The 15,734-nt window shown below is 36.7% G+C and overlaps 1 protein-coding gene and 1 pseudogene across 1 annotated transcript in view; one reads left to right on the top strand and one right to left on the bottom strand.

Moving 5' to 3' along the window:
- The window catches only part of PIGK (phosphatidylinositol glycan anchor biosynthesis class K), a 144,697-nt gene that overhangs the window by 116,324 nt on the left and 12,639 nt on the right, over positions 1 to 15,734 (bottom strand). The window lies entirely within an intron of this gene.
- Positions 1,790 to 15,069, top strand: LOC120855401 (annotated as a pseudogene).

The following is a 15,734-nucleotide window of genomic DNA, read 5'->3' as shown; positions in this document are numbered from 1 at the left end:
ATAGTAAATATCAATTAAAAATAATTCAACAATTTTAAAGCACTTGGACTGCAAGGTCCATCCTAAAGGAGATCAGTCCTAGGTGTTCATTGGAAGGACTAATGTTGAAGCTGAAACTCCAATACTTTGGCCACCTCATGCAAAGAGTTGACTCATTGGAAAAGACTCATGCTGGGAAGGATTGGGGGCAGGAGGAGAAGGGGATGACAGAGGATGAGATGGCTGGATGGCATCACCGACTCTATGGACATGAGTTCGGGTGAACTCCAGCAGTTGGTGTTGGACAGGGAGGCCTGGTGTGCTGCATTTCATGGGGGTCGTGGAGAGTTGGACACAACTGAGCGACTGAACTGAAGTGAATTGAATGATGTTAACTGACATGATTTAACCATTCCATATTAAACTATACAAACACTATTTTACCCAAACTGTCAAATTTGGATTCTATATTGGAATAAGATTATGAAAAAATCAGATCAGAAGTTATGGGAAAACGGAAACAAGGTAAAGTAACAGGATGATGGAAACAAGTATCTGCTGAGTTTACAGTGTGATAAGCACTGTGCTGCAGTCTTTTCAGATACTTAATTCTCACTATATCACTACAATCTTGTGAAGACTATTTCTGTCTTCATTCTAAAGGTAAGGAAATTCAGTGAGGGCAGATCACTTGCCCAAAGCTGCATTACTGATAAGCAGAAGATACAAGATTTAATTCCAGAGCCCACATATGTTCCACCCACTACTACATTCTTTGGCAGAATGGAATATGTTGCCTTATAGTGAGCAAAGCCAAAACCTCTAATAATTTATATGCTCACATCAACAAATATTAAGGGGACATCACGTTCCTCATGGGCTTCCAGATGGCACTACTGGTAAAGAACCCACCTGCCAATGCGGGAGATGTATGAGACACGAGTTCAATCCCTGGGTCAGGAGATCCCCTGAGGAAGGGCATGGCAACCCACTCCAGTATTCCTGCCTGGAGAATTACATGTACAGAGGAGCCTGTCGGGTACAGTCCATGGGGTCACAAAGAGTCGGACAAAACTGAAGCGACTTAGCAGGCACGCACACACTTCCCTCATACGAATCTCATTTCAGTATTTCCATTTTTCATGGCTCAATGAAATTTATGCTTTAAAATTCAATACAAACATTTTTAAACTTTTAAATAAACAAATCAATTAATTTTAGAGCTACAAATTTTTAAGTCTGTTTTCACCTTTAAAAAAAAAAAACCTGCAAAAATCTATCCAAAATCTTTTTTAAATTACAATAAAATCTGACAACGAATACTCGGAGAATGGAACATTCTGCTTTCAACTTTTTTCCAAAACCAACATCCGCCCGCTGCCTCTGTCAACACCTGCACTGCCTCCACCCTGCAGCACAGCCACAGCTGCCTGTGCCACTGGCACCATGGCACACACTGTACGACTGGGACACAGTTTTCAATGAGTAAAGGTACTCCTTTCTGTCATCACACATTTACGGAGTTTCTGAAGGTGAGTGAAGATTACTGCCAAGCACAGCATGACCTTTATGAGGACAAGAAAGCTATAGACATTTATTACCACTCCATCAAGAAGCTGAGTAAGAGCAGTTCCCTGGACCCAGAAGTGCTGAATTGAATCCACAAAGCATTTTCCAATTCAAGTTACTTTACATCATTTCTGTATTTAATTTTTTCACAGCCCTAATGAGTATTTTTTGACTAAATTAATGTCTTGCATGAAACGTCCAACTCCCATGGAAGTCACATACAAGCACATGATTTTTCTTATTACACAATCCAACCAAAATTATGAACAAAATTATGGAGAAACTGAAGAAACGTGGATTACCACAACAGTATTAATAAGAGTATATGAAGCAATGTGCAACACTGCTCTTATGGAAAAGAAGGTATCCATGTTCCTGACTATCCTTTTGATGAAAATGTACCATCCAAACCATATTGCTGATGACCAGTTAAGTCTTGGGAAAATCAAGTTTTATGAAGAACATGGTTATTGTACAGATGCTCACTGTGTGGCAAGTCGTGGAAGAGCTCTACTGTTTGCTGCCCTAGCAAGAAGGTAGAATGAAACCTGAAGATGCAGTGCAGATCAGAAAACAAAAGCAGCATGGAGCTTGTGACATCAAGCAACTGCTGTATTTAGAGAACACCACTCTCAAACGTGTCTGTGCTGCAAAGACTTCAGTGGGCAACAGAACTGAGGTGTCTGATGCTGTCTTGGAAGTAGAACTTCAGACAGGATCTGATTTGTTCCACACATTAGCCAAGAAGTTGGTTCAGCGAGTAAGTCTAATGTATCATATATAGGAGTACTGAAAAGCAGTTTTACCAGGTTATATGTTTGACAGAGCCTCTATGCCTAGGTTGCTATTGTTGTTGTTCAGTCACTAAGTTATGTCCAACTTTTTGCAACCCCATGCACTGCAGCAGGCCAGGCTTCCCAGTCCTTCACTATATCTCCTGGAGTTTGCTCAGACTCATGTCCATTGAGCTGGTGATGCCATCCAACCATCTGATCCTCTGTCACCCCCTTCTTCTCTTCCCCTCAATCTTTCCTAGTATCAAGATCTTTTCCAAAGAGGAGCTCTTTGCATCAGGTGGCTAAAATCTTGAAGCTTCAGTTCCAGTATTGGTCTTTCCAATGAATATTCATGGTTGATTTTCTTTAGGATTAACTGGTTTGATATCCTTGCTGTTAGGTTACAATGAAACTATTTGGACACTTAACAAAAGACCCTTGCTGTCCAGCATTTCAAATTTATGACTCCTCCAAGTTCCTGAAATCATACAATACTGAGTTATGTCTTCTTTGATCTATTCCCATAGCAGAATCTTTTCAATACACAAGAAATTTAGAAAGTTCAGGTACCAAAATATCCAGTGTAACGTTTTATATTTTTTAGTGTTATATATAGAACTAAAACCCTAGGAACTATGAACATTCTAGATCTTATGTGTTTACCCCTTCAGTCATTTCTTACTGAAAGCAGGGCCTATACAGTTATTTGCTTGCTCACAGTACACTTACATTTGCCCACATTCATAAAAGTATACATCATGTTTACATGACCATTGATTCTTATTAATTTTTTATCAAGTCATATGTCACTGTTGTTTAGTCACTAAGTCATGTCAAACTCTTTGAAACCTCATACACTATAGCTCACCAGGCTCCTCTATCCATGGGATTTCCCAGGCAAGAATACTCTGCTGCTGCTGCTGCTGCTAAGTCACTTCAGTCGTGTCCGACTCTGTGCGACCCCATAGACGGCAGCCTACCAGGCTCCGCTGTCCCTGGGATTCTCCAGGCAAGAACACTGGAGTGGGTTGCCATTTCCTTCTCCAATGCATGAAAGTGAAAAGTGAAAGTGAAGTCGCTCAGTTGTGTCTGACCCTCAGCGACCCCATGGACTACAGCCTTCCAGACTCCTCCATCCATGGGATTTTCCAGGCAAGAGTACTGGAGTGGGGTGCCATTGCCTTCTCCTAGTGGGTTGCTATTTCCTTCTCTGGGAGATCTTCCCAACTCAGGGATGGAACCTGTGTCCCCTGCATTGGCAGGTGGATTCTTTACCACTGAGCCACCAGGGAAGCCCACAAGTCATATGCTGTTAATGAATACCGTCCCATAGATCTCATTTGTGCTGTTATGGAAAATCTGCATTTTGAAAATCTACATTGTACAAAGAAGTATATCTTTTAACACCTCCAAGCAAAAAAGCTGTACAATTAATTTAATGTTTGCACTTTTGTGTGCCACAACAGGAAGAGCCTAAAAAGGAATGGGAGAAAGCTATTAAATATTTCCAGTAAGATCTTACCTTTATCTTGTGCAGAATATAAAGAATATGCTCTTTAATTAGTAAGTATTTTTTAAAGGTAAAGATGTTTTGTTATTGTAGCTAAAAATTTCTTAGTCATAACATTTTTGAAGCTCTTGTCATTTTTCTACACCTACAAGAAGTTGTTCACCAGCTATTATCTTTGCTTGAAGTGTGCTTTTTTCCTTCTCTTCCCAACCTCCCTTTCAAAATGAGAATTGGGTTTCTGTTACTGAACTGAACAGACATCTAATTTTTATATGACTTTTGAGTTGTATACTCACTTGGATACTCGATAATTATATAATTGATCAAATGGTGATGTGTATTAAGGTGAGTTTGACCATATATCTACATTGTCTTATAATATGTGGTTATAGTTCTGTTGGCAAATAATTTGTCAGTGTTTGTCACTTATAAAAACCAAGTGCAAGAGCTAAACATCTAAATAAACAACAAAATGGGGGGGAGACAATATCTAAACTACTTTCTTGAATAAGTGCAATCTACTAAAAACCTTTATCAGTAGATCAAAGTTAATATTTTAATATCTATTTTTAAGTATAACAATATAGATAGAAGAACTACAGAATATTAAGTTAGCTTTTACTTATCCAGAATAAATCCAAAAATATATTTGTAGAATAAGCTCCCTTATATGATCTTATTTGATTGTCTCTGCTTCTAGTATGGTGGAGAAAAAACAGTTTAGGCAAGTTAATTTCTGACCAATATGGGCTTTACTTTCTAGAATAACATCTCAATTTCATGATTTGAAGCCTTGGAGATGGATATAATTAAATATAAGTTAATGGGTAGGTGTAAGGATTTAATGTCAGGTTACCTTTGACTGACTTGAGTTATCTCCCACTCAAGCTAAGGCCGAATTCTTGGAAATCATTAATATAAAACTCTGTGAAATATCTTTTCTCCAAAGAAATTAAATTATGTTCACAAATGTAAATTTCACTTATACTTTTAACACCTCCTGAGTCAGATATAACGTGACAGAATTACATTATTTCTATCAAATTTCCACTAGAAATTCCTCACAAATTTCTTAGAAATACTTATTATTATCACCACTTTCCCTGGTGAAATGTTGAGTTGAGTCTGACTTATTTTGAGGTCACTCCCACTGCCACCAGTCAAACACTTAGGTTTTCCATGGAAATTATAGTTTCCTTCTCTGCCCTTTTCTCTCCCTGTATCTCCACATCAGTTGAAATTACAAAAACTGGCAAGTATATTCAAAACACCATATGCTCTCAATACATATCTGCTGGTTGAAAAGGGGAGGGAGGAAGAAGGAAAGGGAAAAAGAAAGAAGGTAGGAAGAGAAGTAAATTAGTGTGTATTCCACCCCACCAATTGTCTTTCTTCCCTCCTATTTCTCAGAACAACCTACCCAAAATCATATGATATCAAAGGCATCAGGCTCCTTTTATTGCTTCCCCAATACAGTTGCCCCTTGGTTGGCTGAAAAGGGGTTGGTTCCAGGAATTCCTGTGATTACTAAAATTACTGAAATCCACAGATGTTCATGTTCTATATATAAAATGCCTATAAAATGGTATTTGTATATAACATACACATCAACATTCTCTGTATACTTTCTATCATCTCTAGATTATTTACAGTAGGATCTCACTGAGGTTTTTGTTTGTATTTCCCTGATGCTTAGTGACATTAAGCACCTGTTCATGTACCCACTGGCCATCAGTATATGGTGGCTCAAATGGTAAAGAATCAGCCTGCAATGCAGGACACTCGGGTTTGATCCCTGTGTCAGAAAGATCCCCTGGAGGAGGAAGTGGCTACTCACTCCAGTATTCTTGCCTAGAGAATTCCATGGACAGAGGAGCCTGGTGGGTTACAGTCCATGGGATCACAAAAAGTCGGATACGACTGAGCAACTAACTCATTTTCATTATATCTTCTCTGGAAAATGTCTGTTCAGATCTTCTCATTTTTAAAATTTTCATTATTTATTTAGTTATTTATTTATTTATTTTGGCTGCACTGGGTCTTTGTTGCTGTGCATGGGCTTTCTCCAGTTGTGGAAAGCAGGGGCTAATCTCTAGTCAAGGTGTATGGGCTTCTCCTTACAGTGGCTTCTCTCATTAAGGAGTGCAGGCTCTAGAACATGAAGACTTCAGGAGTTGTGGCATGGGGCTCAGTTGCCCAGGGCATGCAATATTTTCCCGGAACAGGGATTGACCCCATATCCCCTGCGTTGGCAGGCAGATTCTTAACTACTGACTACCAGAGAAGTTCCCTCTGCTCATTTTTTGATTGGATTGTTTTTTTTTTTTTACTATTCAGTTTATGGGTGCGTGCTAAGTCACTTCAGTCGTGTCCAACTCTTTGCAACCCTTGACTATAGCCCTCTGGGCTCCTCTGTCCATGGGATTTTCCAGGCAAGAATACTGGGGTGGGTTGCCATGTACTCCTCCAGGGGCTCTTCCTGACCCAGGGATAGAACCCACGGTTCTTATTTTTCCTGCAATGGGAGACAGATTTTTTACCACTAGTGCCACCTGGGAAGCTCATTCCATTTATGAGTTCTTTATATATTTTGATCATTAATCCCTTATCAGATATGTGATTTGCAAATATTTTCTCCCATTCAGTAGACTGCTTTTTCATTACAGATGGTTCCCTGTCCCATACTTTTAGTTTGATGTAGTCTCATTTGTTGATTTCTGGTTTTGGAGTCAAACCCCCAAAAATTCATCACTACGACTGACATCAAAGAGCTTACTGCCAGTGTTTCCCTTTAGGAGTTTAATGGTTTCAGGTCTTACATTCAAGTCTTTAATCGATTTTATTTTTCTATATGGTGTGAGAAAATGTTCTAATTTCAGTTTTTTATATGTAGTTGTTTAGTTTTTCCAGCACCATTTATTGAAGAGACTGCTCTTTGTCCATTGTATATTTTTAGTTTCTTTGCCATAAATTAACTAATCATACATGCATGAATTTATTTCTGGGCTCCCTATTCTGTTCCATTGGTCTATGGAACTGTTTTTATACTAATTCTATACTGCTGTGGTTCCCTGATGTCTCAGATGATAAAGAATCTACTTGCAACGCAGGAGACCCGGGTTTGACCCCTGAGTTGGGAAGATCCCCCGGAGAAGGAAATGGAAACCCTATCCAGTATTTTCACCTGGAGAATTCCAGGGACAGAGAAGGCTGGTGAGCTACAGTCCATGGGGTCACTAGGAGTCAGACATGACTAAGTAGCTAACACTTTCATACTGCTTTGATTACTACAGTTTTATAATATAGTTTTAAATCAGGGCATGTGATGCCCCCAGTTTGTTCTTCTTTCTCAAGACTGCTTTGACTATTTGGGGTCTTTTAAGGTTTTATACAAACTTTAGGGTTGTTTTTCCTATTTCTGTGAAAAATGACATTGGAATTTTGATAGGGATTGTACTGGGTAGTATAGACACTTGGGTAGCACAGACATCTTAACAATATTAATTTTTCCAATCCACAAACTTCTGTTTGTGTTGCAAGCAAAACAGAAGTAAGAAAATATATTTGTAAAAGGTACCACTTACAGAATCAACCAAAAAATGAAAAATACTGACAGCTAAAAATTCTACCAAAAACTAAAAATTCAAAATTATGAGGCTTAGTTGAAAGCCGTTAAATGTATAATCAAATGAAAACATACCTTTTCATAAATTGAATGATTTAATATCATCAAGAAGTCTACTCTCTTTAAATTAATCTACTGTAATGCAAATCAAAATCCCAACAGGGTTTTAAGAACTTGACAAGCTGATTGTAAACTTAATATGGAAGAACAAGACCCAAGAATAGCCAAGAGAGTTTCAAAGAGGAACAAATTCAAGGAAATCAAGCTACCAGATATGAAGATAGTGTCAGGAATGAAGACATTGTGGTATCGATCAAGAAAAAGCATCTCTCATTTCAGCAGTTCATACATAGTACTCCTATCTGTTTAGAAATCAATAAAGAAATTTGCCTTTGCTCCATAAAACCCTTAATGGTCTTCTTAGTCTTACAAATGGATCTTATCTAAATGTAAGAGCATGACAGTAGTGGCCAAAATGTTCCTTTTACCACCGTCACTATTCTCCTCAGAGCACATTTTGGCTTCCTAACTATTCTAAATGTTTACCTATTCAAGATATTATGTACTTCACCAAGAACATCACATGGAGTGGTAGACAGATCAGCTGCCAACGTGAGAAGAAAACAAGAAGACTGCTCAGAATACATAAGGATCTATATTCAAATATTATTATTTATATTTTTACAAAATATGAGAAAAAACTGTTGGGAAATGACACAAGACAAAAAGCAGAACACTCAAAGGTACAAGTTAATATTATCTTGACAATAGCTACAATAATATATTGCAAATTATTTACAAAGCATTTTACTACTGTTTTAGTCCTTTTGTTCACAAAAAATGAGGCAAAATTATAAAATAAAAATAGTAGTAGAATAAAATTTTAAATATATATTTATTATTGAAAAAATTTTATAAATTAATGGTAATAGTTTAAAAAAATATCACTCAGTGACCTCCCTGTACAAAGTTCTAGATAGCGACACAAAGAAAGAAAGCTTTATGGGTAAGAAAGGACAGCATGAGGATATTCTGTGTTCTAAGGATGAAGGGTTAAAAAAAATAGAAATAGGAGTTAATAAGTATTATGTAGTAGACAACAGAACAAATCAACAGATGAACATAGTAAGTTATTATTAACAAAGCAGTAAAGACTGAAGGCTGGTTGAAATTTATGTAATTTTTTAGAGAAACAACAGTCACTGCAGGTTGTTGATAGTGGGAGTTAAAAGATGAAAGCAATATCTGAGAAACATAATTCTAACAGCTGTGTGTAGGATGAATTAGAGGGTGAAAGACACTAGAAACAAGGAAGAAACAGTTACAAAGCTGCTGAAGTACAGAGGCATGAAGTACTTGAAACATGAAATAATGAAGACTCAGACAACAGTAAAAGCTATGGAAAAAATTAAAAAATGAGAAAATAAGAGAGGCATTCATTATATTACTCAATTAATATGATTGATTTTCATAAGCACTACATTCAACATGTAGATATACATTTCTAATTAAATAAGGTATTAAATGATCATTGTGCATAATTATACCAACCTCTATAGGATTGTCATAAGAATAAAATGAGATCATGTTATTAAAAGAATTCTCTAATTGTAAATGTTACATAAATATTATCTGTTGTAATTTCTTAGGGAAGAAACAGCTATGAAATAATAGAAATGCTCCAGCCATAAAATCACAACACCTGAATTCAAATTCTGGTTTTATTATTTAATGGTACCTTTAATGTACCTTAAGCAAGTCATTTAACCATTCTGAATAAGAATTTTTAATATGAAAATGGCAGCTAGGTGTACAACCGGCGCACCTTCTCAGGCAGATGTTGACTCTCCAGAACCCCAAGAAGTCTTAGTTAGCAAAGAAGCCTGCTTGCAGTTTAGTAGATAATGTCTCTCTGGGGCTGCGATTGCCCTCTTCTGGCTCTGGCTACCTGTCACTGGAGGGGGATGGTCTGCAGCCGGCTAGTTCTGTGAAAGCATTTCCCCTGAAGTCAGGAACAAGACAAGGGTGCCCACTTTCACCACTACTATTCAACAAGTTTTGGCCACAGCAATCAGAGCAGAAAAAGAAATAAAAGGAATCCAAATTGGAAAAGAAGAAGTAAAACTCACTGTTGGCAGATGACATGATCCTCTACATTGAAAACCTTAAAGATTCCACCAGAAAATTACTAGAGCTAATCAATGAATATAGTAAAGTTGCAAAATATAAAATCAACACACAGAAATCCCTTGCATTCCTATACACTAATAATGAGAAAATAGAAAGAGAAATTAAGGAAACAATCCCATTCACCACTGCAACAAAAAGAATAAAATACTTAGGAATATATCTACCTAAAGAAACTAAAGATCTATATATATAGAAAACTATAAAACACTGGTGAAAGAAATCAAAGAGGACACTAATAGATGGAGAAATATACCATGTTCATGGATCAGAAGAATCAATATAGTGAAAATGAGTATACTACCCAGAGCAATCTATAGATTCAATGCAATCCCTATCAAGCTACCAACAGTATTTTTCACAGAGCTAGAACAAATGATTTCACAATCTGTATGGAAATACAAAAAACCTCGAATAGCCAAAGCAATCTTGAGAAAGAAGAATGGAACTGGAGGAATCAACCTGCCTGACTTCAGGCTCTACTACAAAGCCACAGTCATCAAGACAGTATGGCACTGGCACAAAAACAGAAATATAGATCAATGGAACAAATAGAAAGCCCAGAGATAAATCCACGCTCCTATGGACACCTTATCTTTGACAAAGGGGCAAGAATATACAATGGAGAAAAGAAAATCTCTTTAACAAGTGGTACTGGGAAAACTGGTCAATCACTTGTAAAAGAATGAAACTAGAACATTTTCTAACACCATACACAAAAATAAACTGAAAATGGATTAAAGATCTAAACATAAGACCAGAAACTATAAAACTTTTAGAGGAGAACATAGGCAAAACACTCTCTGACATAAATCACAGCAGGATCCTCTACGACCCACCTCCCAGAATATTGGAAATAAAAACAAAAATAAACAAATGGGACCTAATTAAAATTAAAAGCTTCTGCACAACAAAAGAAACTATAAGTAAGGTGAAAAGACAGCCTTCAGAATGGGAGAAGTCAGAATGGCTGCAATCCAAAAGTCTACAAGCAATAAATGCTGGAGAGGGTGTAGAGAAAAGGCAACCCTCTTACACTGTTGGTGGGAATGCAAACTAGTACAGCCACTATGGAGAACAGTGTGGAGATTCCTTAAAAAACTGGAAATAGAACTGCCTTATGACCCTGCAATCCCACTGCTGGGCATACACACTGAGGAAACCAGAATTGAAAGAGACACGTGTACCCCAATGTTCATTGCAGCACTGTTTATAATAGCCAGGACATGGAAGCAACCTAGATGTCCATCAGCAGATGAATGGATAAGAAAGCTGTGGTACATATACACAATGGAGTATTACTCAGCCATTAAAAATACATTTGAATCAGTTCTAATGAGGTGGGTGAAACTGGAGCCGATTATAGAGAGTGAAGTAAGCCAGAAAGAAAAACACCAATACAGTATACGAACACATATATATGGAATTTAGAAAGATGGTAATGATAACCCTGTATGCGAGACGGCAAAAGAGACACAAATGTATAGAACAGTCTTTTGGACTCTGTGGGAGGGGGAGAGGGTGGGATGATTGGGGAGAATGGCATTGAAACATGTATAATATCATATAAGAAACAAATCGCCAGTTTAGGTTCGATGCAGGATACAGGATGCTTGGGGCTGGTGCACCAGGATGACCCAGAGGGATGGTATGGGGAGGGAGGTGGGAGGGGGGGTTCAGAATTGGGAACACGTGTACACTCATGGTGGATTTATGTTGATGTATGGCAAAACCAATACAATACTGTAAAGTAATTAGCCTCCAATTAAAATAAATAAATTTAAAAAGAGATAAATAGGGGAAAAAAAGAAAATGGCAGCTAGGGAGTTCTCCCATAAAGGTCTCAAGAGATAGATGAAATAATTCATTATAAAATGCCTATCACAGTATCTGAATTATGGTGGATAGTGAATGTATGCCACAGGGCAGTGGAAAAGGAGGCCAAAAATAGAGGTCCATTTTGGCTGACCTTATTGGAAAGCCACAAGCATCTCCAAAGAACTATATCTATGGCCTTCTCCATATTATTTTAATGAAAAATTATATAAGAAAATTCCTTAAGTATCTTATTAATGCTCCACCTTACACAATACCCTCTTATGTATAAGATCCAATTCAGAGCAACCTAAAGAACTGTTAGTCAAAAGCTATGTTAGCAACATGATTTTAAAAACCACAATAATAGGCAGTTAGTGATTTTTTTTTCTTTTTTAATTTACAACATTATCAGAATTCACATTATAATTCTAATATTTATTACTTGAGAAAGAAGTTAAAAAGGACAACCGACCAAAAATAAAAAAGTGCATCCTGAGGAACTTAAACAGTAAGAAGATAGAGAATAAGTTGAAGTTAATCTGATAGAAAGAAATGAATCTGAAGTTCCCTTGGTAAGATCATCCTACCCATGGATCCCAAAAGTAGGACTCAGGGAATAGTTATAAAATCCACTACAGAGCACTTTTATCTCAGAAGAGTTTATGAATCAAGATCTTAAACAACTATAAGCGAGCAATATTCATAAATATTTCCTTTCCATCCTAGACTAATTAAATTCCACTTAACTAGGGGCCTTTAGTATACTATCCATTCAACCTTGCACAACACTGAAGAATGTATTGGAATACAAAAAACAGTATTAGAAACTGCCTTGGAGAAATAAGATCAATACATACAAAAAAGTGCCTTGACAGAAATATAAATAAAATATTTATACAAGAAGGACCAAGAAAGCTTTAGGAAATATATGAAGTGAATCTGGACACATGAAAACCTGAAAGGAGGGATAAGGGAAAAAACTATAGATGAAAGAACAAGTATAAGGCAATGACAGATGTCAATACAGAGATTTACAAGAAGGAAGCATAAAAAACTGCAATGATCAGAATATTAGATATAGACAGACTACAAAGGCCTTGAGTTCCAGGATAAAGGACTGGTACTTTGTTTTGCAAGAATTTATGGATAAGGAGAGAATAAAGCTTTTAAATTAGGAATATTAATCTCATATAATGATTAAAATACAGAGTAAGGGGGAAAAAAGTATCAGAATAGCTACTGGACCATCACTGAGTCACTATTCTATACAGCTGAAATTAACACAACACTGCAAATCAACTCTACATCAATAAAAAGATAAATTTTAAAAAGAAAAGCTACAGGATTTAATTATAGAAATTATTTATAAGATAGAGATTGTTATAAAAACTCATATCCACCCACCTTGTAGTAGAGCTAAATAATTATATACACATTTAACTCCATAAACTTAATTCTTATGCACCGAGCCAAAAAATAAAAGGAGAGACAGATTTCATCCACCCAATTACTCAAGCATTTATTCCCCAAAGTCAACATGAGCTGAGATGGGAGCTATGATTCTACATTCTCTCAGCCAGTCTCAATTCTCTTGTGCCTCTCACAGCATGAGCATCACGATTCTAGTGTTAAAAAAAGATATGGATATTTTTCATATAATGTGTCCTTTAATCTGAAGTAAACCACTTCATCGAATGTTCCATCAAAGAAAAAGAACACGGTAATTTGTTCTAGCATTGCTCTAAAACTGGCTGTGTTAGACTTGATAAAAGATATATTGTACTTTATGTGCTATTTAAGAAACCTGTAAGAATAACTGGCTCCATTTTTGCTTCACATACTGACTTTAGAACCTAACCTCTGCTTAACACCTTTTCTCTTCCTCATCTTAAGCATATAAAGTGTACTGGAGGTAGCAAAACAGAGATTTAGTCCAAAACTATTCATTGAGGACACAGAATTTCCTAAAACTAGTGAAATATTTCAGGGAGCTAAAACCAAGCAAAGAAAACAAACTCTCTGTGGGTGGGTAAGGTTACAGAAAGTGCAAGACAGCTGAACTCGGTGGAACTTAAATGTGAACTGGGTAATAGACAAGTTGGGGGGCAATTATGAAGATCTTGTGAGCACGTCATTTTCTTTTCCCCCATAACCATTAAATTCCCTCTATGAATCAATATTTTGATATAGTATTATAAAATTCTGACAACCTATGTGTTAAAAAGTCTTTTATAACATATAAATTTGCTAAAAACTAGATGAACACTTTAGAAGACAGAAATGTTCTTACTTTTAAAGTACGAAATTGTATTTGCTTTCCTAATTGGTTAATACTTTGGCCACCTGATGTAAAGAACTGAGTCATTTGAAAAGACCTTGATGCTGGGAAAGACTGAAGGCAGGAAAAGAAGAGGACAACAGAGGATGAGATGGTTGGATGGCATCATCAACTCAATGGACATGAGTTTGAGCAAACTCCGGGAGTTGGTAATAGGCAGGGAGGCCTGGCATGCTGCAGTCCATGGGGTCGCAAAGAGTCAAACACGACTGAGCGACTGAACTGAACTGAACTGGGTAAAGTATTTCCAAGTCACAAGTTAATTTATCCAACATCTACTGAGCACCTACTATCCAGGCACTGTGCTGGATGCTATAAGTACAAAGTGAAATAAAATATAATCCTTGTTCCCTTCAAGGAGTTAATAATCTAATAAGGGAGACATACTATAATTAGTGTAATCATGTTATAATCAAAGTACATACAAAGGATACTATGAAAGCAAACAAGAAGGTCAGGAAATGCTTTTTTGAAGAAGTATTAAAGTGAATTTGGAAGGTCATGTAAAAGCTACAGCCATGCTTTCTAACTTGGTTGTGCACAGAACCACATATAAAGTTGATGTCTAGGATTCACTTTAGATTTTGTGAATTAGACTCTCCAGGGGTGAAACTGAAGAATCAGTATTTTCAACAAGCACCATAAGTGATTCAGAATCACAGCCAGGTTTTGTTAGCAGTAAGCCAGAAGTATATAGACAACTATTCCAGGCAGAGAGAATAGCTTAGTACAGTCAGAGTAAGTGAAATACAGACAGAAAATCAAAGAGAAATCAGAACGAGTACTGATACAACTAATGTGATATTTCAAACAGGATCTAAAGAAGTGATGTGAACTTCTACAACAAAGGGCAATCACCTATGTCATATGTTTTGGGAAATGATTTCTGACATGAACTAGTTTCTTACTGAAGTATATGAAAAAGCTAAATGCAAATATTTTGCATTAAAAGACAAAGTAAAATGCTCCTTTAAAAAAGCAAACAGTGTAAACAACATACAGTTATACTCATAATTTTTATTCAATGCAGTGACCAGTCATTTTTCTCAGGATACACAGGATTATACTGCTTTAACTTGAAAATGTTCATTAAAGTATAAAATAAATCCAAACAGTATTTTGAAATTCCAGCATTAAAACTACAAACTGCTCTTAATGATTTTAAGTTTCCAGACTATTATTTCATATAGCGTATTACTTTCTGACTAAAATTTACTTATAATTGTATTTTTACTCTTAATTCCAGGTAGAAGTAAAGCAGGAATAAGTCATCAAGAAGAAGAATATTCACCATAGTGGGTTAAAAGTCAAACAGAATCTATTCCATTGATCTCTGTTTGCTAAGCAACAAATAGTTCAAATTATCAACTATTTAAATCTCAAATTCATTTCCCAACAAAGACTTCACAATCAAAGATATAGAGAGGAAAGCATCTGACACAAGAATAAGAAAATTCCCTAGAAACCTTGGAAAAAACCTAATATATAAAATGCAAGCCATGGTTATACCCTTTACTAAGAAGTCCTTCTAGTTTAAATTCTTCTAAAACTTACATCATTTAAACAAATCATTTAAATATTCAGTTCAGTTCAGTTCAGTCACTCAGTTGTGTCCGATTCTTTGCGACCCCATGAACCACAGCATGCCAGGCCCCCCTGTCCATCACCAACTCCTGGAGTCTACCCAAACTCATGTCCATTGCATTGGTGATGCCATCCAACCATCTCATCCTCTGTCGTCCCCTTCTCCTCCTTCCTTCAATCTTTCCCAACATCAGGGTCTTTTCAAATGAGTCAGCTCTGAGCTTCAGGTGGCCAAAAAATATTGTAGTTTCAGCTTCAACATCAGTCCTTCCAATGAACACCCAGGACTGATCTTTAGGATGGACTGGTTGGATCTCCTTGCAGTCCAAGGGACTCTCAAGAGTCTTC

Source organism: Oryx dammah, unplaced genomic scaffold (assembly GCF_014754425.2).
Source record: "Oryx dammah isolate SB20612 unplaced genomic scaffold, SCBI_Odam_1.1 HiC_scaffold_28, whole genome shotgun sequence".
NCBI classification, from domain to species: domain Eukaryota; kingdom Metazoa; phylum Chordata; class Mammalia; order Artiodactyla; family Bovidae; genus Oryx; species Oryx dammah.
Note: the sequence above shows the minus strand (reverse complement) of the source record. Positions and strands in the feature narration are given on the sequence as shown.